Source organism: Dermacentor albipictus, chromosome 3, assembly GCF_038994185.2.
Source record: "Dermacentor albipictus isolate Rhodes 1998 colony chromosome 3, USDA_Dalb.pri_finalv2, whole genome shotgun sequence".
NCBI classification, from domain to species: domain Eukaryota; kingdom Metazoa; phylum Arthropoda; class Arachnida; order Ixodida; family Ixodidae; genus Dermacentor; species Dermacentor albipictus.
This window is the reverse complement of record NC_091823.1, coordinates 85,321,970-85,346,530: the sequence shown is the minus strand read 5'-3', so window position 1 is coordinate 85,346,530 and position 24,561 is coordinate 85,321,970. Positions and strand designations below refer to the sequence as shown.

The following is a 24,561-nucleotide window of genomic DNA, read 5'->3' as shown; positions in this document are numbered from 1 at the left end:
TTGCTCTAGATGGTTATAAGCACTTTTTCCTTAACAGATACGGTCGCAGAGGTGGGGGCGTGTCGATGCATATTCATAATGCAATAACTGCTGATCAAAGCGAGCAATTTACGTTGACAACGGAAGATCTTGCGCTATTGACTGTAGAAAGCCATATTAGCATTTTTAGTTCTAATAGAAGATTGCTTTATCTGTCGGGCGATGTGAATATATATAAGAAACGTGTATCGAAGCCAGGAAATGAACTTGTGGCCTTAATTGATACCTATGGGTTTTGAAACGTTATCGAAGCCCCAACGCGCATAACGTGCTCCACGGCAACGTGTATCGACGTTATCATCACAAATGCAGATAAGTCTAACATAGATGCAGGGACCATCGCCAGTGACATCAGTGATCACCTCCCAATCTTCGCTTTCGTTAACAACGCTAGACCAGATAGCGCTCGTAGACCGCATGATTTCAAGTATCGCCGCATTGATCTGAACACCTTGAGCAACTTTCGGAACGCGATTACCGCCACTGACTGGGAATACCTCCTATCAATAAATGACCCTGACACAGCTTACGATGCTTTTCTATCCAAACTGAAAGCTATTTACGACACTTCTTTTCCTCTGAGGCACGCAAGAAAATGCAAAAATAGAAAACCATGGATAACGGCGGCACTAATTCGTCACATTAAATTAAAAGACAAGTTATTTACGCAGTTCATTAAGTCTTGAGACCCTGCAAAATTAGATGCATATAAAGAAATACCGTAATTAGTTCAACCGAAAACTGAAGAGGCCGAAATTGGAATACTTTAGCAGTCTTTTCGACCCTGCTTCGAGAAACAGTGCCCGAGACCAATGGGACCAACTAAATCGCTTGCTTAACTCGGTCACGCCGTCCTATTGCTTCCATTGAAAAAGAAGGCGAAGTTCTGTGCGGAAAGAAACTTTCCAACCAGTTTAATAAGTTTTTCATTAATATTACAAAATAGATGTGTGTCGCACCAGATGTCGCTGTCGGTTATGCCTGTGCGGCACCAAGCGTTCACGAAACCTTATTTATGTTTTCATCAGCTGAATCGGAAATAATATTTGTGTTTTCCAACCTCCGGTCCAGTAAATCTAAGGATAAAGATGGTTTTCAAATACAACCATTTAAATTTGTAATAGACTTATTAGCCCCCACACTAGTATATATTTATAACCTTTGTTTAAGTACCGGCGTCTTCCCAAATCAAATGCAAATCGCAAAGGTTGTTGCCATACATAAATGTGGTTCTATTTCTGACTTTTCCAATTACAGACCAATATCGATTCTTCCAGTACTGTCAGAAGCATTAGAAAAAATTATTCATTGCCGGTTGACTAACTTTCTAAGTAAGCATTCTGTTCTTTCTGACTACCAGCTTGGATTTAGAAAACAGAGATCTACTGAGATGGCATTGACTAAACAAAAATAAATTATAATTTCCGCCTTTGAAGAAAAGCATCTTGTCCTCAGGATATATATAGACTTATCCAAAGCATTTTATCTAATTGACCACTTTCTGTTATCTCAGAAACTGTCACTATGGCATTAGGGGCATCAGTCTTGCTTTAATACAGTCTTACCTAAAGTACCGTAAACAAATGGTGCGTTTACACGAAACCTCATCAGATGTTGAGCCAGTCTTATCTGGTGTACCACAGGGAAGCATTTTAGGGCCTTTGTTGCTTTTAATGTATATAAATGACATTTTTCATATCCCCTTTCCGGGTCATTTCGTAGCTTACGCTGATGATATTACAATGCTTGCCACAGGAAACACACTAGCTGAGTTATCCCTCCATGGCAACCAATTTTTGGAACATTTGCGTCACTAGTGTAATAAAAATTGTCTTAATTTTATTACGAATAAAACAAAGGCTGTGATATACAGATAAAAAGAAATAAAGAAGTAAGTGGTGATATGGAACTATTATTAGATAATGACAAGATTGATAGTGTACCCCAGTATAAAATCTCTTGGTGTTGTATTCTCTGAGACACTCAATTGGGACCTACAAATTGAAAATATTCGTGCTAAAATGAACAGGTTAAATGGCGTGTTATGTAAACATAGGTTAACCCTTCCCACACAGGTTAAACCCTTCATTTATAATTCATATATAGCGCCAGTGATTGCTTATTGCCACACAGTTTGGGGTGCGACGACACAACACAATAAACAGCGCCTTCTTATTGCACAAAAGCGTGCGATGACTGATAGCTAATATACCGTGAAATGCTCACACCAGAGAATATTTCGGGCAGTTCAATATTTTAAGCATAACTACATTGTATGTGTTCAAACTACTTTGCCTTTACAAAACTGCTGTAGCAATAACCTTATGCTAACAATGTTTCAGCTAGTACGTCATGAATCTACATATTATGCACGTCACTCTATATCATGGACCCTACCCTTAAGTCGCACCAGATACCGCACACAATCTTTATCGTACAATCAGCGTAGGTACCTAAATGTTCTCGAAGATAATCGTTTTTCTCTTAGGTTGCTCTCTACACAAACCTTCATGGAATTGACAAATCTTTTCGAGCCTTCGACCGAATAGCTCACGTGTGTAACTTGTGTAAAGTGTGTAATGCATTGTAGGGGACTTGAATGAATTCTATTTATCTGTATTTTGTCTACGTTGGCGTTAGAATTGTGTAATGAGAATTGGCGAAGAAATTGTGTAATTGCGTTATTGTGTAAAATCATGACAATGTCATGATTTTACACAATGACAATGTCATGTACGGGTAAAATTACAATTATGCAATAGATTACGGGTGCTGTGATTTTGAATTCTGTTTCTGTGTATACTTTGCAAACTGTCGCATTGCCTTTGTTTTTCACCACACTGCTGCTCTGTGGGGCGTAGGGGGTCTTCAAGCTGCATTCGGCAGGTTTTTCGGCAGGTCCGTCCTCTATCATTTCTGTACGTTGTTTTGAGAGAAATAAATCTATCTATCTAAGTTTGAAGAATAATTGCTCCAGCGCGTCGTGCCAAAACGGTTGAACATTTCCCACTGGACTGGGCCCTTGATCCTGAATTGACAGTTCCGGATGCGTCAAAGCAACTTTCTAAAACCTAACCCTTCCGAAAAAAAAAAAAAGGTTATGAGAGGTACAGAGTCACTGCACTGTGAATTCGACTAAAAATCACATCAAATTATGAAATCTACCGTCCCCAAGCAAAACTGGTACTATGAAAGACGCTCCGGATTAATTTAGGGCACATGGTGTTCTAACGTGCACTTCAATATATATATATATATATATATGTATATATATATATATATATATATATATATATATATATATATATATATATATATATATATATATATATATATATATATATATATATATATATATATATATATATATATAGTCCGGTGGGGATTCGGGATCAAACGCAAATAAATTATATTCTGATAGGCATTAAGAGAAAGGAGTGGCATTCACGTAATGCTCAGGTGGTGACATATAATGCACTAACAAAAGGGGTGACGAGAAAAGGAAACCTTAATTAGGAACAAGAGTGCTACAATAGACAATGTCAAATTCAGCCATGTTGTCCAATTTCACCATGTTGTCGTTTTGAGCCAATCAGAGCGGTCATAGCGGCCCTTCAGGCCAATCAGAAATGACAATATGGCGCAATTGCACAGTTTCAGCGAGAGTGGCAGTCAATGTGCTCTAGCACATTGGTTTTCAAGATACAAAATTTTGCGACAGCGACATTAAAAAGCGCAGAAACCGTCGGTAAAAATGTGTTATATGTTGATTATGTGACAGTAAATTGACTTCTGCACGTTCACTAGTTACACGTTCAAGATGAGTTCGTGGTTTTGGTTCAGTATTTTTTTTTTAATATATGAAACGAAATTGCACTGAACTGGTGAACAATAGGGAGATGCTTGTTGAGCGGTGCATCTAACAGCTGTGTTATGGGCGGTATGCGATTCCAGCATCGGTCACACTACACTGTACAGCCATGCGCGTGGAACAGCATACGTGTTCCTATACGTGGCCAATTGCACGTCTGCGTTCGCCATAACTTGTTGCCTTCGGCAAAGCGATAGCACAAACAGTAGCTAATCAAAGAACGTCACTCTGCTTGTTTTCGTGGGAGCTGGACTCTTGCATTTGGCTGAACGTGTACGCGGGCAACTGATACGTAACTGATACGCATGTTTCCTTTCCGCAGGAAAACAGCCGCGCATCGCTCGTCCTCGAAACGAGGCGGGTCACGCACGAGACAAAAGAAGAAAGGGCCGAAAATAATGGTGCCCCCAGTATCGAACGCTATACGGTTCGTCCTTCTCCTTGCGCCACTGGCTGGTGGAACAAGCACGCGCGTCGGTGGACTTAAACGGGAACGATACAAAACGAGAAAGCGTGCATCCACTGCCAAACATGCACTAGCTTAATTCTCGGGCAAAGCAGTATCTCTATGGGTGTGTCCGAGCACTCGGTGTCTCGAACACCAATCGAATGCACACGCACCTTCTAACTGAAAAATTGTACGGGAATTTAGATCAAATTTTATCCCACATAAGGGTTCGTAATAATTAAGGTGTGTGTGTGTGTGTGTGAGAGAGAGAGAGGGAGAGAGAGAGAGAGAGAGAGATAGATAGATAGATAGATAGATAGATAGATAGATAGATAGATAGATAGATAGATAGATAGATAGATAGATAGATAGATAGATAGATAGATAGATAGATAGATAGATAGATAGATAGATAGATAGATAGATAGATAGATAGATAGATAGATAGATAGATAGATAGATAGATAGATAGATAGATAGATAGATAGATAGATAGATAGATAGATAGATAGATAGATAGATAGATAGATAGATAGATAGATAGATAGATAGATAGATAGATAGATAGATAGATAGATAGATAGATAGATAGATAGATAGATAGATAGATTCATCTGGCTCTCGTCATGGCATCGTCGCCATGTTGCCGTTCTACCGCCGTGTTACCGCCATCTTCCCACTATCGTCGTCTACAGTCGTCGTCATACAATTGCATGAATGCCGTCGTCTTCATACCGCATTTGTAGTTCCATCAACGTCAATTCCTCTTTGTTCGTATACCATCGCAATGGTGCTGTCATTCATTCTTGATTACACCGCCCTTATGGAGTAATCGTCGTCCTTGCGTGGTCGTCATACAGTCGTCGGGATGCTGTTTCGGTCGTTCCATCGTCCTCATTTGAGCTTGTCTCAATGCCGCCGTCGTCACGCCCTTGTGGTTATTCCACTTTATCATTTTAAGATAGGCATGCCGTGGTCATTACACTGCCTTCGTTGTTCCATTAACATTATTCCTTCTTCGTAATTCCATCGTCGTCATGCCGTCATGGTAATGGCCGATCCTGGCGAACGAGTATCAGAGCAAAAGTGGGCAGATCCCGGAGACAACTTATGTCGCACATAGCCGAAACAATGGGAATCTCAGAATGATCACTGCAGATTCTAAACAATTAAAGGTGTTTTTCCTAATACGGTCTGTCGCTGCATTGCTCGAATACTAATCGCATTACTGTCGGCATGTCATCGCGAGATGGGTTCTTCCAAAATTTTTCGCTTAATCTTGCAGTCGATCGCAGTCCTTTACACTGCCGCCGCTGACTCAAAGTGCCTGAAGTAGGTAAATAACGTGCTAATCGCACCAAAACAGAAATGCTGGTGCGCTGCAGTTTGGTGCGAATAGTCTAACTGCACGCGAAGGCCACGCGATGGGAGTGGCTCTGTCTACACAGAAACATACATATACTATACTCACGGTCGTGGAGCACGAACGAGGTCGAGGGTGTGGTTTGCCTCTGTTTCCGGGTTCCGACGAGGCAGAAATGCAAGAAAACGACCGCGCACGGACGGTAAGCGACTTCGGCGCAAGATAGAGAATCACGGGGTGGTCGCACTTGGCCATCCCCCCTATAATATTCCGGCAGCATCTTTAACTGGGCCACTCGTCCTCACCACCATTATCGGCCTGATTATGCTTACGCCTACTAAGAGAGAGAGAGAGAGAGAGAGAGAGAGAGAGAGGGGGGGGGGGCAATGTGCTCGCCCACGAATATCCCGCTCACACCTGTCGACCCCACGTCAACCAAACCCGAACTACACAAACTCGCTAGCTCATCCAATTCTCGTTCACCCACCACTGCATTTCACGTCTATTGACCCGCGTACTGCTCTTATTCGACAGACCATGTACTTCCTATAGCTACTGCGCCCATCACATAACCCAAATCCATGCTCCACTTACTTAGGCAAAGAACATTAAAATAAATCAAATAAATGGCCTTGTCAGATATTTTTCCGTTGCAAGGAGCGACCGGCGCTTGGATGCGCTCCCTGTGTCACGCGGGGAAGAACGACGATTCGAGAAGTGGAGCGTTCTCACCGAATAGGCTCGATTCATACACGGCTCGAGACCCGGCGCATGTCACAGAATCTAATAATTCAAACGAAAGATCGCACTTACAGAGCAGGGACCGCACGATTCTTTAAACTTATGATCTTTATAATGCAGCGCACGCTTTTATTCTTCCATTTCGCCTCGACGTGCTATATGTAAAACGAAAGGCAGCATGTTCCTACATATATCTAGAAAAGCGAGACGTTGCGGACTCCTTAAGCTGACAGTAAGTGGCCTTCACACAGTCTCTCTCTCTTTCTCTCTCACGCGAATTAAAATGCAAAACGAAGATAAAACTAAGGTATACGAAGGCTGAGCGAAGTGATATCGTTTGCATTTTCGAGCGAGCGTTAGAAAAAAAAAGGATATCGAGTTCTGGGTCGAGTTCCGCGAAGGAACGGGATGCGTGGCCAACCATTTGCAACACCGTCACTGCTCGGCGCGGAAAAAAGACACGACGTACTTCACGCCACGAATGCAGCCGTCATCTTTCCGCCATTGTGGAAACACGAACTCGAAGAACCGGAGACGTAAGAAAAGAAAAGGGGAAAATGACTGAAAACTGCGAAGAGTGCGACAAGAATCAGGCTTCGCGTCGAAAAACGACTGCGTGACCTTCAGAGCAGGAAGGAAAAAAAAAGAAAAAAGGTAGAACGGGAAAGAAAGAAAAGAAACAAAGGCGGAAAAAGAGATTGGGGGGAGCCTCCCCCCCCTCAAAAAAAAAGAAGAAAAGAAAAGAAAGAAAGAAAGAAAGGGAATACGGAGAGTGTCCTCGGCTGCAATTTAATAAAGCGGGCAGCGAACGAGCGTGAAAGCGCGGAATAGGGACGCGCGCCTGCCGCTCGGGGCCAAACGGCGGCGAGCGTCGGAAGCAATTTGGTGGCCCCCGTCGCCGCCACGTTAGCGCGCGCGCGGCCGGCAGAGAGTTTGCTCCTCGCAACACGCGAGCTCGCTCGCCCGCCGCCGCCGGGGGGACAACAAACATACGGGACAGGCGGTCGCGCCGTCGTCCCCCCCTTGTGTCCGCGTCGTCTCTCGGGCGTTCGCGGACCATCTGCGGCACGGGGCTGTCGCCGTCCACGAAAAATAAAAAAAAAGAAACGCTAATGAACCCAACGAGCGCGACGCACGGATGACAGGGAAGAGTCGGTGACTGTACCGAGAGAACTGTTGTCACCTTGCAGATTACTTATTTACTTCCGGAACACGCGGAAGCGCAGCCATCTTTCACCCCCACCTCCCTTTTTTCGTTTCGTTTCTGTTTCCTTACAACAGTATTTCGGGCTGTTGTTAAGCTGGATTAGCGCTTCCGCGCGCATTAGTGAGCGCCATTAGCGTACGGAATAGGGTCGGGTTGGGAGAGGAGGTGTCCGATATGGGGGGAGTGCACGGGGACATGTTTATCCCGCGGGATATTCGGGACGGACGCTGTCTGTGGGCGGCACCTCCAATAACTTTCCCGTCTGCGTGTCACGTGGCTACGTGACTCCACCTAGGAATGGACGATAGGCGAAATTCGCCAAGCGCGCTTTCCCACGCATCTAACTCGTCCTAAACAGGGTGGTCACCAGCATATCGGTACCGACAATAGCACGTTTTGAAAGCGCGAGGGACGGAGGGTGACAGGTATATATGTAGTGCCTCCTGCGATCCCAGCCCCACATCCGTTATTATATATACTGGTTATGTGAGACGAGATGTATGAAGCGCCTCGTGCATTTTGCATATCGTCCATCATTAGTCGGACAGCCTACACAATATCTCTCATTTTCTTTTTTAAAAGCGTAGTCTGCAAATGTCTGTCATGCCACACGACAGTCATTAACACCGGGGCAAGGAAGGTATATCTACCATTGTCAACTAATGCCAGTTTATATATATATATATATATATATATATATATATATATATATATATATATATATATATATATATATATATATATATATATATATATATATATATAAGAATTTCTCAGCTGAGTACACAACTGTCATCAAAGTTTCTCGTCCGCGGGAATGGACGAATCCGAGCGGCATAGCTATATAGCGAAGCATGCAGTTGATCACCGAGCCAGTGAAGCGTGTGCCTCCAACGTTAACAAGCGCTGAGGACCACATGTAACACAGTTCGATCTGACACGCCTATTCCTCGGTCGGCTAACGATGGAACATCGGGGAGAGAAATTGGACGCGCGACGCATCCTGTCACGCACGCGTATGAGATATGTGCGCACATCTTCCTCGTGCAGCGACGCATCTCCTCTCAGGCATCCGCCGCCGCCACGTATATGAGTTCCGTTTGCGAATACGGTTGACCACCACCACCGCATCGGCGCATACCAAGGAGGGCCGGAATCATGCAGCTGCCGCGCTTGTGCGTGCGAAATGGCCTCGATATCCGCTTCCACACATGCATCGACGACGATCGTCGCCGCGGTCATTTACGGGCGCGCGGTATAGCAGGAGGCCCCAATCGTTTCTCCTTGCCTCGTGTGTGCTTCCTCGAAGCACACATATTGCTCGTTTACCTTCCCCGGCTGACTGCACGCCGCCGAACGGCGACGTGTAAGCAACGCGCGTTCCATGCGTGTATACAGTACTACGAACGCATTTTCGCCTTATTTGGCGAGCATCGCAACCTGCATAACTCAAAAAACCAATATGACCAAGGAACACGATCGACGATCGTGTTCGACGATCGCGCGCTCTCTCGTCGAAGCGGTGAGCACACTTTCTTGCCGTTGGTCCGCCGCGATCGCGGGATGCCTCGCCCACCAATGCCCGAGAAGGTTCTAAACAACGAGCTTGGTGACACGCTGCCATCAGCCCGTCTTAAAGCGGATCATCATCATCATCATCATCATCATCATCATCATAATTTCACCACCATTCATATGGCCTCACGCATATGGCAGCTGCAGCCTGCTTTCATGACGGTGATGTCGCCAAATCATTTTTCTTACGCTCTGTGACGCAGCTCCGCACTATGAATTGAAACCACGGTTGAAGGCGTTCGTGACAGGTCGGCGAAAGAGGCATGGTCGTCGCATATGCATCTGCGCGCTCATGCCTTATACGCCCATGAAATATCGTTGTATAGATATACGTTCCCCGAGAGAAACTGCGGGAGATGTAGCTCCCCCTAAGCAGAAGTAAAGATAAGTTTCTCTCCAATGAGAAAGTTTGATTATTGCGTGTCCAGGCGGAGTGAGGCAACAAGTTTGCCACACGTGAGTTCGGATGGACGTTATACTCTATATACTTCTGCGCGACCTGAAAGCGACGCAAAAGTGTATATAGAACGGACACCGCTAGCCAGTCAGATGCTGTCTCACGAGCACGAAGGATACACCGGTCGCGACGGTGTATCCTTCGAAGAACGCGTTTGCTATACAGTTCCATGTCACCAAATGCGAATGCTCCCTCGACACCACCACCTGAATGTATACGGTCATCACGCTCGCTTCAGCACAACGGTAGCGGGCCAGCCATCCGCAGCGTATCCTATCATATCGTAACGACCTTAAAGCAAGCGAATGAAGGCACGATATTTGGTGCTGATACAGCTATAATAGGAACATGAGGAGCACGTCACGCGCAGATGCGCGAGGAGCCCGGCACGGCTGACAGAAGCGTTCGCACCTAATCTACAAAGCTGGCGAGAATCCAAGCGGATATATTCCTCTCAGTGAGGCAGAACGAGGAGAGGAGTGCAGGTGCCCGACCAACAACCCCGCACGCATAATTTGATGATCGGTGATCACGTGACACATCGCGCGGCAGTCAATAATAATGGTACAACCGAGAGCTCGCGCTCACAAAGTTAACGCATCATCAGAATTCTGGGACCGCCTTTGTTCGTCGCATATATACACTATAGTCGGCGCACATGCGCTTCGTATTTCCGTAAATAATATGCACACCTCTTCGAAGACGGCTATAACAATACCACGAGCAACTAGCTAATGTGAGCGTGGCTAAAGTCAGGTTAGGCGAACTTAAGGCAGCAGCTGTAGCGACAGAGACGTGTTATAAAAACAAGTATAAAAAAAGCAATGGCGTGTGGCTGTTCAAGCGCCGTCGTGACACAGTCTTCTCGAGAACTGTGAGTTTGCCCAGTTGGTCAAACGTATACATCGGTGCCGAACGACGGCAAGAAAACAAAAGAGTAAGTATATATGAACACACTGTCAGAGTTAACCTCGCGTTTGCGCGATGGAATTAACTACATCGTTATGCCATTTATCCGTGTTTCCGTGATTCTTGGTGAGCGATTCCTACATCGATTTTTTTTTTTGCATTTCTGGCTATCTATACACTGCATCTCTATATACGATGTGCAGGCTGAAACTTCGAGGATAACAATATAACTAGAGCAGAAGCTAGAAGGACCGCGGTACACGAGATACGGAACGTAAAGGGATACATATTGTAACGTGGATTAGACAGCAAACGCGAGTACAGTCGGTATTGTAGATAAGATAGGGCTGAATTGTCATGGTCGGGCAGGTCACCTAATGCGCAGAGTAAATAGCCAGCGGTCCATTATACAGAGTTGCGAAAGGGTGTCAATTGTGAAGAGCCCACGCACTCAGGGACAGCAAAGAATCAGGTGATGCGATGAGATTAAGAAATTTGCAAGCATAGGACGGAGATCATGCGGCTGACGCAAGACGAGTAATTGAAAATCGCTGCGCACTGCCTTCGTCTTGCAATGAATGTAAGCATTAGAGCGGCAAGTTGGGCTCGTTGCATGATGGTGGTGACGACGATAAAGGTCCGTGAAAAGTTAAAGCAAAAGGTGCATTAAACGCTCAGCGAATTTGTTTACAACGACCGACTTTTATTATCTTCTTATCTTTCCTTATCTATTCCCCTTTCTCCTCACCAAGTGTAGGATAACCAACCGCGGGTACGTTCTTGGTTAAGCTCCTTACATACCCCTCTTCAGTTCTCTCTCCCGCTTTGTTTTTGGTTAGGTATGAGACGGTATGTAAATAAGCACGCGTATTGTCTTATCGGGTCGGTACTGCATATCGCGCGGCCGGAACAAGATTCTCGGTTTTCGTTCAATGTTCGCGATTCCCGTGGCGTTGATTTTCGTCGTGCAAGTGTCGCGTGCGTGTGCCAACGTCGGCAAACAATGAGTATACACATATATATATTGGTGCTGTCTGTACCTTGTCCGCATGTTCGCCGAAGTTAGCCCTCCCCCGCGACTCTATATTCACCGTCGCTCCACCATCGCGGCGGGTCTTCTCCGTCTCGCTGTATGTTATCAGCCTTTGACGCCTATATTATCAGCGATTGACGACGGCACACAGTGCCATCGTCAATCGCGAATTATATTTGCGATGCGACGCACATCAGTATAGCAGGAGGGACAGGATAAAGTGTATACCTTAACTTCAGGAGTGGAATATCGTATACTCGGGATCTTGCGATATATCTGTTATCGCTTCCGATCAGACCAGCGTGGCCGACAGGCTGCTTGCGACAACGATCGTGCGCTAAACATTCAGTGGAACGAACGCGACGTGGAGCACTGAGCCGTCGTAAATCCGAAAACAACGACCCGTTGTTGACGTAAAACAAATCAACAGCCATGGAAGCTGCAACTGTAATAGTATAAACAGCGCGAAGCCGACGTCAATCGTTCACGTCTTCGGGCAATACGCATACTATACGAGTTCCATCTTTGTAAACAAAGTGGTGTGGCCACATTACAGGTAAATTGAGCCAGACGAACGCTAAACGCGCCTCTCTCTCTCTCTATATATATATATATATACCCGCCGCGGTTGCTCAGTGGCTATGGTGTTGGGCTGCTGAGCACGAGGTCGCGGGATCGAATCCCGGCCACGGCGGCCGCATTTCGATGGGGGCGAAATGCGAAAACACCCGTGTACTTAGATTTAGGTGCACGTTAAAGAACCCCACGTGGTCGAAATTTCCGGAGTCCTCCACTACGGCGTGCCTCATAGTCAGAAAGTGGTTTTGGCACGTAAAACCCCATAATTTACTTGGGCATATCGTCGTCGTCATTTGTACGTACGACTCGTCATCATGTTTTGGCTCGTGTGGTGCTTCGGCTCTGTCTCGGGCGGCTGCTCTGGAATGAAAGCAACGCATCGCTCGACGTCTCCCAATATGTATATATTCACCGCATTGCTAAATTATCTTCGCGAAGTAAAACTCGCCCTCAAGTACTCGTCTCACGTTACTGGAAAACTGGTGTCGTAAAGGTTATCCTACATTTATTTAACGTGATTAACGCCACTGAATCCTCGCGACGTCGCGCTCTGCAGCTCGCCGTTAAAGGACGGGAATCTCGCGACCGTGACGTTCCCAGCAAAGAGCTGACAACGCCTGCATTCAAACGACAGCGGCGGAAAGACGGAAAGAAACGCTTGGTGCATTCACGTTTCCCTCGCCGCGTGCCCCGCTGTTAAAACATCGGCCCACTAACGTCATCCCGTCACGGCTTCGAGCACCCACGGCCTTTTTGCATGCACTGAAGCGCACGTTGTGGGCGGCCTTGTAGGTCAACAAACATCTGAAACATTATAACCAAAATGCACAAGAATAGAAAGGACAAATAACACCACAAAGAAAGCGGTGTGCCTCTTGTTTTTTTTTTTTTCTCTTTTCCTCTCTTTCTTTCTTTCATCCCCCACGGTGGCTCTCGGCTACGGCGTTCTGCTGTTGAGCACAAGCCTGCATTCCGATGGTAATGGAATGCGAAAACATTCTTGCACCGTGCTCTGGGTCCACGTTAAAGAGCCCCAAACGGTCAACATTATACTTCAGGCCTCCACATATAGCATCCCTGTATAACTTAAATCCCAGATATTTCTTAATATGTGTTGCTTTAGGCCTACAAATATATAATGGTATACTTCGACTCTTCGTAAATATTTTGTGTTATGATTCTTTTTCTGTCTTTTTCTTAATCGAATGTCGAACATGGTGCATTTGCAATCAGCACCACCTATGCATAACGCAAGGCCAGCGAGTTTGGAGCTGCAACTTCACAGAGGATGGGCTGACGTTTAAACTGCAAAGCACGGCGTTAGGAATGTGCGAATGCCGTAAGCACCGCTGGCTCTTTTCGTGGCCGTCCTCGTTCATATTGAGTGACGACATGACGCAGGGCCAGAACGCCTTGCACTATACGTGCGGCTTGTTACTACAGTGCGTACGGAGAAGCAGTCGTTTAGAAACAAACGCTGTACACGCTTCCGCGTGCGTGCGGATGCACGCACTATTTCCGTCGCGGAAGCAGCCGCCAAAAGGCGCAGCGCGGGCTTCTCTGTTACCGCTCAGTCGCAAACGCGCGCGTCGTCCTCCCGTGTCTTTCCGCGTGGTCACACAGCGCACAATGCTCGTACCCGCACGCATCACCAACATAAAGGCTTAGCACACACATAGAGCCGCCGGCAAACAAACGAAGCGGCGGGGGCGAGAAGACGGAGATAAATGACGAGAGGCAGACTTGCTTCCGCAAAGCGTGATCCGCGCGCTCCCTTTGTGTCGGGGGGGGGGGGGGGGGGGGGGGCTATTCCCCATCTTGAATGCGACCCCGATGAGACTGTGAGCCACGCGGAGTGGACTCTGAACACAATTAACGAACGCAGGTTCGCGCAAGAGAACCGAATATGATTACATAAACACGTTGTTTGTGTCGTATATGAGCTCGCCTTGCCCACTTGCCCTTTCCCTGAAGGGATCGAATCTAGACCAGCAGACGGGCTGCGAAATGTCTTTTTCACGCGAACGGACCGTACACAGCGACGTCCAACGAATACCGAAATGTTATATAACCTCCTTAAACACAAAGCGAAGGAACGCATACAGTACAGAGCAAGAGTCGCACATTATATAGTGCGGCGTGAAAGCTGGTCTCAGCCAACTAATAAACGTGCCCCCTTGCACCGCGTGTTTGTCCGCGTCAAAGCGTCGACAGTCGACCTGCTGTACGAACCTACACAAAAGCGCTACTTGCAATGTACACACACACGCGTGTACACACGTGACGGACTCATACTCTCTGCAGCCTTGAGTATTGTAATAAGCAGATACAGAGGAATGGCGTTCCCATTTTCCAGGGGTGGGAACAGAATTCTAACCATGCATTGAAGAATTCACACAACATAAATAAAACATTGGAAGTTTATTTACGCATGGTTCCTTCTTTTGTACAAAAAGAATCTCCTTATAAAATTGTAACACTGCAACCTTGTAGCTGCCCAAGGTTTGTGGTCCGGAAGAGGAAGGGTGGGAGGCGGCACCACCCTTCTCCCACGTAATTGACGCTTATGAGCCGATACATTAAACATTGCCTGGTCGAACGGCTCTCAGAGGCCACGAATTTAAGCTATTTTCGCTCGGATCGGCTTCTCCCGCCGCTTTCGCACGGGCTTCATTTCCACTCTGGCGTTTGCGGAACGCTCATGAGTCGGTTCCGCGCCGATTTCCTCGTAACACCGGTACGAACTCTGTCTTCAACTTGGCCTTCAATTACTCCATCTTTGACACTTAATTTACGCAAATTATAATTGTTCCACGTCCTTAAAAACGTGGAAATCATGTAACCAATTGTTTGACTCCCTTCACGCAAAATTTTATCCACCTACCTCTTCCCGTTCAACCACTCACAATTGGCGAAATAGCTAGGCCTGACGTTACGCTACGCACGTTGCTTACAAACGCGTTTTCGCAGGCACAACGGCTTATCGCGCTACAGTTATCCCTAAGTTCGTATCAACCGTGTTCACGCCACAATTAGATCACATCGCGCACTAAACCCTGCGAAGCCGTTCGAAGTCCCAAACTGCATGGTGGCAACACGGCTTGCACCATATACCATCAAAACTGACGCGTGCATTGTACACAAAGGGCTTGGCGAACTGCCACGTGAGACCACGCAGGCGCGGGCGAATCGAAGAGTCGTTGCTCCCGACGAGCAAGCCTATACGTATACGGCTCTAGCGCGCTCCTTTTTTTTTTTTTTCGAGCGATATCTCCGCTCGAATCGATCGATTCTTTGTCGTTGCTTCTCTGGCGCCAACAACGCGAGGTTCCTCTCCTGTGCAAAGCCAATTCACCGCAGAGAAGGATGAAAGCGAAGCGGTCGGCCACCGAACTCTCTTCTCTCCACGCGTCTTCTCTCCATCTTCTATCACACGCAAACGCCATGTCCGCGCAAACACATTCACACAACGAAAAGCAAAATGCCAATTCGGGGAACTGCAAGTTCCCTTTGCTGATAGTCAGATGAATGGCACCTATACTACCTCGCGGATCTACGGACAAGTCCTCTGTCTAATACACTGGCCAGTACATGCCATCTCTATCTCTCTCACTCGAACAGGCTCCTTTTAAGACTGCGGAATAACGAGATTGTCGAATTCCAGAAAGGCGACCTTCTAATATCGAATATCTCTCATTTCTAAACAAAGTCAAGTACAAAGTTTGTGTGCAGCCAGCTGAAAAGAAGAAGGAGAAGCTTATTCGCGTTATTATAGCAACTGGACGACAGGTCAAGTCAGAAGCTTATAATTGAGAAAATAACTCGAATGTGATGATCGTGCGATATATTACGCACCTCTGGATGAAAATAAAAATGAAAACAATGAAATGAAGGAACAGCAAGCGTCACTAGGGGCAATATTCTGTAAGAGTCCACCTAGTGGACTGTCCATTTCGGCCGCTGCTGATTGGCTAGGGCCGCTTGTTTCCTTCTCGCTCGTACAGCTGCATCCAATAAGCAGCGGTGGAAATGGACAGTCCACAATAGGTGGGCTTTTACAGAATAACTCCCCCCCCCCCCCCCCCTTAGGTGCACATAGTAGTGTGTTCTGCTAAGTGAAGGAGCTAAATGCAATCACACCGTATATCGTTTTAAAGGAGTCTAAGCCTGCCGAGTTTTAGCAAAATAGTTGTTTTGCTTAAATCGAGACGAACAAATTCGTAGGCGGCCTATAAGGTAACAACCACGGTAATGACTGTGCAGAAGTGAATGTGATCTTCTCCGTGCATTCCCTCGGAAACTCTGAATCGTCTGCGCAACACTAACCGTGGCCCACCTGATGCAGCATGTAGGAAGGAAATAAACTAGGCGGGAGCATCATTACGTCAAGAAACCAGATTTGGCAAGCGAACTCTCCGTGAAGCCGTTCCCTTCGCTTTTTCTCTCGCAGTATCGGCCCAACACCTTACCTCTGAGACTCTGTGCACTGGACAGGAATTACGAGCAACTACTCTGGACAGGAATGTTTGGGTCCCGGTAGTTTTTAACCCATGCGCACTTGTTCGGCTGCCCTGCCGGGGCTCTGCCTACCGGAGGCTGCCCTGGTAGAGCACTGTAACCTACCACGCGATCTGCGGTGAAAGGTACAACTTTGTGCAACAACCCGCCGAAATGCCTGTGTCCACGGCGTTCTGCTGTTGAGGACAAACAAGGTCCCAGGTTCGATCCCAACGGCGGCGGCCTCATTCCGACGGTGGACGGAATGCAAAAACGATTGTGTACGTAGCTTTTCACGGGCGCACGTTAGAGCACGAAGTTGACAAAATTAATTAGGAGAGCCCTCCACTACGTCGTCCATCCCCCCGCGCAGTTCCGGTACATTAAACTCCACAGTTAAATAAATCAAAATAAGAACGAAAAAAAAAACGTTTTGCAGTGTTCCCAGTTCTCTAAGAGGGACATCCGCAAAAGTAGGAGCCGTATATGCCCGTAACAGCGCTATAACGACCTGATACCGTGGCACAATGAAGCAGGTGTGCAAATTCCACTATCTCGAATCTACGACACAAACTATGCCCGCGTCGCCGCCACCACTACCGGTGTAACAGCAGCAGCAGCAGTGGCGGCAGCGGCAGCGAACATGACAAAATTAAAGAACGCGTTCAGCCCTCGTGCCCGCGACTGGTCCAGCTGTCGCGCTCTGACAAAGGGAAGCGGGCGCAGTCATGCACACTGCGCGGGCCGGCTGCGTCAACGCGGCAAGTGAGGCGAATGGAACCGCGCACAAAAGGGAAGCAGCGGTGACAGCGCGGGCCAAAGCGCAAAGCCCTCGCCACTCCGAGGCGCTCCATATAGCACGCGCATGTGGTACGCGCGCGCAAACACACACACGAACGTAAGTCAATGCCCGAGAAACAGGGAACGCGTCGCGTGTGCAGTATACAAGTGGGCGCACGCATACAGATATATCGATACACGACCGCGCGCGAGCGCTGGTATAGAAAGGAAACTGCCATCGGAACCCGCGCAAACCGGCTACAGAATATGACAGAGGAGAGAAAGAAAGTCGCGCAAAGGCAGGTGAGCCCACCGATCAGATCAGTGGGTGAGGCCCCATGTAGCACGCACCCCCATACGGACAAAACCGCACTGTTTTCGAGCGTGTATACGCGTAACAGCTTACGGCGGCGAGGAAATGACAACGAGCACCGCACGAACAACAAGCAGCACGGGCCCCCCTTTTCGAGAACGTATATAAAACGTATATAAACGTGGCAACCATAGGTTCTTCGATTCGCGTCGTGCGCTTCGAGCAACGCGAAGCAGGACGCGATCAGCACGCGCGTGTGTCCGATCGCATACATACACGGGGACACCCGTCAAAACCTGCGCAGATCAAAACTGAAATCGGGACGCGTACACGCCCTTTGCGCGCAACCTGCGCCCGTGCTGCGAACGCCGCGTTTTTTTTCTTTTTTCCTCGATACCGCGTCTCGTTTATAGAAACATCGACCTCACGGCGCGCCTCGCGGAGAACCGCTGGCGAGTGTCCGTGCGACCGTCGAGTGGTAAAAGCATTGCCAGATGAGCACAACGCCGAGCGTGTTCCCTTATCGAGGGACGCTTTCACTTTCAGTTCATTATTCTTTAAATACAATGAATGAATATACAGACGAGGGTCGCAAAGTCAAAGACTGCAACGGGACCCTCGGAACCCGCGCAATCCGAATTGTGCAATCCAGTAACGTTTCGGCTGAATGAAAGTTGGGCGCACGCGCACCTGTGACCAGTATTACTTGGAACATTGTGCAAGAGAGAGAGGAATGAGCAGGAACCATCGGAGGATGACGGTCAGCGTCAAGCGATAGCTCCCAGGCAGATTTGCTGAGATACGCTGCTGGGACACTCGTCGGCTATACATCTCTGCACTGGTGTCGCGTGGGTGCTGTGACGTATGCGGAGGTGTCCGAGCGTACACTCAGAATTACCACGCGACGATACGAACGACACGCTGATTGTCCCTGCACGTATACTATAACGGCCACATACTTTCAGATATCCAGATGACGTTACGTCAAGAATTGTATGTGCTGCAAATTAATTTATTTATTTATTCGCTCATTCATTTAATTGTTATCTTATATGTTTACGTGCCAGCCAGTACGCTAGCATATAGCGTCGTCGTGCTCAACATTATGTGGTGTATACACAGAGCCAGTTGTGCGTTTCCTTTCGCCGCTCGAAGCGGGCATGCATGCAGGCCGGATCAGCATACGCGTCGGGAGGTGACACCGTGAGTGCGGCGCCGTATATAACCGTTATATCGCAATAAAGGAAGAACCGGCTAAGCCGATGGCGCGCCATAGCCCGAAGTTCACTGAAGGTGCCCGCGCCACGACCGGGGGGCTCTCCGTGTGGCTGCGACTTTCTGCTGCGGAGCACAAAGTCGAAGGTTCGACTCCCCGCCGCGCCGGCTGCGTCGCGATAGGGCTGGAGAATTGTGCAATCCATATCCTACCCGGTAACTAAAATGCGTGGTCACGGCGGCGGCGTCTCAAAGCACGCGGCGATCGTCTTGATATATATGTATATATATATGCTATTATATGTAGCATGATATATTAATATTTATTTTACGCACAAGCTTAGCGTTAACGCCTCAACTGAGACAGTTGTACTTACAGGACTCCCCACAATTGTCCCGAGAAGCAGAAACACGAATTCACACGCATTGTAACGCACGCGGGAGAGAGAGTTAGAGAGAGAGAGAGAGAGAGCTCCCCAAAGAGGGTCTTCAGCTCATGCAGGCCATGAAATGTTTGCACCCTTTCCTTCCTTTAATGCTGTGCGCCCGGTACTTTCAGGTAGCCAACAGCATGCGTGTACGAGTGCGCCATAGCGTTCTTGAAAGGAAGGTTGCGAGAGCGGAATACTAATGAAAGGAAATGCGCGAAGATAAACAGATGACGACCAATGATTGTTCTCAACGCGCTTCAACGTTTACCTTGTGGGAATAATCATGTTTTATTTCCTTATTCCTTTTCGTACAAAATAAAATGACAGAATGGCCCTATTATTATTATTATTATTATTATTATTATTATTATTATTATTATTATTATTATTATTATTATTATTATTATTATTATTATTATTATTATACAAGTGTTCTCTGTATATACATAGTTTCTTTTATTTTTCGTTGTTGCCATGCCCGTGTGCCAGAATTCCGACCTTAGTGTTGTTCCTGGGCAAGTTAAACAACTAAAATAATAGGCTCTGTAGTTTACGTGCCAGCACCACTATCTGATTATGAAGGGCGCCGTATAATTGGGGGGACAGCGGATTCGTTTTTGACCAACCCGGCGGGGTTCCTTAGCGTGCGCCCAACGCACGCTATAGACGGGCGTTTTCGCGTTTCGCCCCCCACAGAAATGCGGCCTCCGGATTTGATCCCGCGACCTCATGCCTATAGCAGCGCGACGCCGCCGCCACTAAGCCACCACGGCGGGTAAATAACTATAACTTACCGACTTATTACTATTCGGATCACCGCAAAGCGGCCCCGCCCAACGACTTTGTACGCGTACAACATCACGACCGCCACCGCCGCCCGCCCGCCCACCCACCAATGCACTCCGGGCTCGTGGACAGGACAGGGGCCTCAGTGTACGATACATACGCTCTGTAGCCCCGCTCCCATTAGCCAGCGCGCTCCTCAGCGCGCGAGCCTCAAGTCAGCCTTGACACGACCGCCCGTTCTTCCTCCCCGAAGAAAAAAACGCCAAAAAACCGCTACGCCGCACACGACGACCCTGCGGCGCTGGTCCTCCCCCCCCCCCCCCCCCCCCCCCCCCCCCCACTTCATTGAGCCACTTCGGCGGGATGGCCGGGCGGGAAGGCAGCCGCCGCGACTACGGGTGTCGAAACACCCACGGCTTCATTTAATGTCGACTGGCGCGACGCCGCGGCGCGATCGCTGTTGCTCTGCGACCACCCGTTACGTACCACGGTGTCATTGTACTGCCTTCGGCCGAGCGACGTGTTCTCAACGGTGACCCGATCGTGTGCTGGGTTACCATTGAGTTTCCAACGAAAACGCTGAACATCAAGCGCACCATGTTGGAATGCAGACGTGCAGCGAAGCGGTTAATTGAAGGAGTAATACACTGACATGGTTACTTGCGAATCTTCACGATTTGCGTTAAGTCCTGGACCTCGAAATCCATGAAAAAAAAACTGGCATGTTTCCGAGAGCTTTCCGACAGCCTTGAATAATTTATTATAATAGCTTTTCTACGAACCACGCGGCCCGATGTAGCAAGAGGCCATCGAGCGGGCCGGAGCGAGCGCCACAACGACGGTCCGCGCACCGTACCAAAACGTCGCGATGTCTTGCTCCCACGTGACCACCTGTGCCATGGCATAATGATAATGTAATATTTGGGGTTTTACGTGCCAAAACCACTTTCTGATTATGAGGCACGCCGTAGTGGAGGACTCCGGAAATTTTGACCACCTGGGGTTCTTTAACGTGCACCTAAATCTAAGCACACGGGTGTTTTCGCATTTCGCCCCCATCGAAATGCGGCCGCCGTGGCCGGGATTCGATCCCGCGACCTCGTGCTCAGCAGCCCAACACCATAGCCACTGAGCAACCACGGCGGGTCGCCATGGCATCACGACATATGGTAAACTAAACCGAAACTTGCCATATTTCACCCCCACCCCCCCCCCCATTGCGCTTCGAGGTCCAGAACCTTCGTTTGACGCAAGAAAGAGAAAAATAATTTTAAGAAGAATACATCGTAATAAATCGAAACTGTCGTGTCAGTACTCCTTTAAATGGTGTACAACTAAATGCGACGCGTACATTCGTGTTTATTTTCATCCTATGCAACGCGCAACAAAGAAAAAAAAGAAACGATGCTCGCATTTATGCTCTATGCATCGTCTACAAGCTATGTGGCGAAATGCAAACACCAAATCAGGCCGATGCACAGTGTGAGACGGCGACACAGCAATGTCACTGGGTTTAAAACAATGTATGATGATCGCGGTGATGCGAGGTAAGAGTTGTATGCACAGGGAGACAGAGAAAATGATAAATGAAAGGCAGGGCGGTTAACCAAGAGTGATGTGCATGCAGGGAAGTGGAACACATGTATACACCCATTGTGTCCCAGCGACCCCTTCGCATTCTGGAGGAATGGCCAAGAATGTGCCCTCACACCCAGTTGTACGTAACCGTAAAACTAAATGGCCTCAGAACGGGGTATAGCCTAAAATAAGAAATTCAAGAAAATAAATAAAAAGCCGTTGGATAAAACGCGCGATCCCATTAAGAGGTCCGCGTGCTTTAGGAACACCTGTAGGCCGACATTATATGGAAATGTATTGCGCCGTGATTTATTGTTTGGTATGTATACGCAAAACAGATGCGCGCTCACTGGCACCAATTTGTCGGTCAAAATTCCGTGGCAATACACATAAGGCGGTTTATACTTGAGAGCTTGCGCTGTTGTCTATGCACAAGTTCTACGCATGGCAGTCGCTTGGGGATGATGGCTATGTGCTTGGAATTGCCCTAACTTTGTTCTTTTATAAGTTATTATTATTATAGTTTATTATAACTTTGTTCGTTATATAAATGCGGCGATTCGTAGCGACTGCGCATATATACGCGGCGAGGTCGATCGACTGACTTGTTACGCTCAGAAAAACTACATAATGTATGCGTTTTAAGATACGTAGCTATAGACGGGTAAAGCGTTAGTATAGACAACGCCACAAGAACGTCCGAAGCCACGAGCACGAACACGCGGGCACATCCATGATGTATACTACGTATATGCCGAGCATTCCCGCGGTATAGCTGAACGTTCGCTCCGCCAGTTTTATATATATATATATATATATATATATATATATTAATTGTTTCTGTAGGAAACTCTGCATGCGCTGCATGCTTGCACGGTGTAATGTTGCCGGTGCTAAATTACACGTAGTGAAGAATCGCTCGTGAACCGAGTTGTGTGGCACGCGCGCTCGTTGCCGAACGCCAACCGACGCAAATACCACCCAAGGAGGTATTCAATAATAAAAAAATCAACCTCTCGTGTCCACCTATACACTTGCGCTACAGGTGTGCTGGTTAACAAACCTGTTCTCTATGGAATCATTAAAAAAATAATAATAAACATTATTGAAATATTCTAGCTGCAACAAACATATGCCGTGAGCGCACCATTCCTCCAATTTACATATATATATATATATATATATAGCGAGAGAGAGAGAGAGAGAGAGAGAGAGAGTAAAGCGAAATTATCTTTCTCGAAACGTTCGGCTATTAGCTTACATTGACAATCATCTTCGATGGTTTCTGCGCAAGTTCTTTTATTGAAACAAATACAGAATCTATACAATCGTGATGGGTAAAGAAAAAAGGAGGCGTGGTAGCCTAACTACGTGATAAAAAGCTCGCGTTCTTGACGACCACCCGTCACATTCTTGTTTCTATCCTTGTTGATGATAGTTGATAGCTTAACGTGACCTTTTTGTCTTTGCTTATCACGACTGTATACATTCTGTATTTATTTCAGAAAAGAAAAAAATACATTACAGAAATCTAACTGTGAGCAAGCGCTCGTGTGGTGGTCTTTGAGTCCCTGTCTCTTTCACGCACTTTCTTTTTTTCCATTGTGACAACAGTGATGGTCAAGGGGGGGAAAGGGGAAGAGGGTGCGAATATTTGACATTTCGAATGCAATTTGACTATTTCGATTTCGCATCAAACTATTTATTCGATCCGTGATTTCGATATTCGATTTCATCGGATATTGTGTTGCGGCCGAATGCCCAGGGTTACATACTACCATTGGAGCCATAGAAAAGGGCCGATAAATATGCCCGTTGTAAGTCAACCTGAAAGTTTGACCAATTGTGCTAACTTTTTACAAGCCGTCCAATTTAAGTAACCTGCGACTAACAAAAGAGCATGTGGAAAAAAACTAAAGAAGAAAAAGAAAGAAAGAAATAATAATAATCAGGCCCTCTTGATGCTGTTTTTTTTCCCCCTCTGTTTCGAGAAACGAGACCGTATTTTTAGAATATTCATATTTAATTTAAATAAAAAGGAGGAGTGGCCGGGACGAACCGTCAAGAGGGCAAACGCACAAGCTTTAGATGGAACAAGCAATGAAGACTCGATTCGATGGCAACTAAAAAAAAATCTGTAGAAGCGCCTATTGATATTGTTACGGAAGGATAAAAGAAGAGCAAGGAAGAAGATCGCGAGACGCTGGCTGCTGCGTGTTGTTGCTGATCCGCCATTGTTAACTACACTGACTCTGCTTGTGTATACATTGTAAATACAGTCTTTCTGTACCCCCAACATCCCCGTAATATGTGAGACAAGCCGACGAAGATAAATGTTCGCAACTATAGCCACACGATTCGAATTAAATGATAGCTCGATTGCTGGTTGCAGTACGATCGGGCCCATACAGGCCCATGCACATGTGGACAAGCACGGACATATACAGGCAACGAGCACACGGACGATGACTCGGAGTTTAGACTGAAAGGCAACAATGCTTGCGACAACCTTCTGCGCATGTGAGCGAAAAACCATCCCGCATTTGAAAACATTGCGCGATGAGCGTGACTCGGGGACACGCTCGGGGAAATGCCAGTGCGACTGCAACACTGTACATGTAGTACACTGTACTAAGTGCGCTTGGCTTAGCTCTTCCCTAACAACACATGACGCGGTGGTGCCAAAAGCACAATCAATAGGATCTTAAGTAATTGCGTACTTACAGATGATGGGTACGC

At 47.1% G+C, this 24,561-nt stretch overlaps 1 protein-coding gene across 2 annotated transcripts in view; it reads right to left on the bottom strand.

The window, feature by feature from the left end:
• LOC139046631 (nuclear receptor coactivator 7-like) overlaps positions 1–24,561 on the bottom strand; it is a 161,993-nt gene that overhangs the window by 135,329 nt on the left and 2,103 nt on the right. The gene's annotated exons all lie outside the window — the stretch shown is intronic.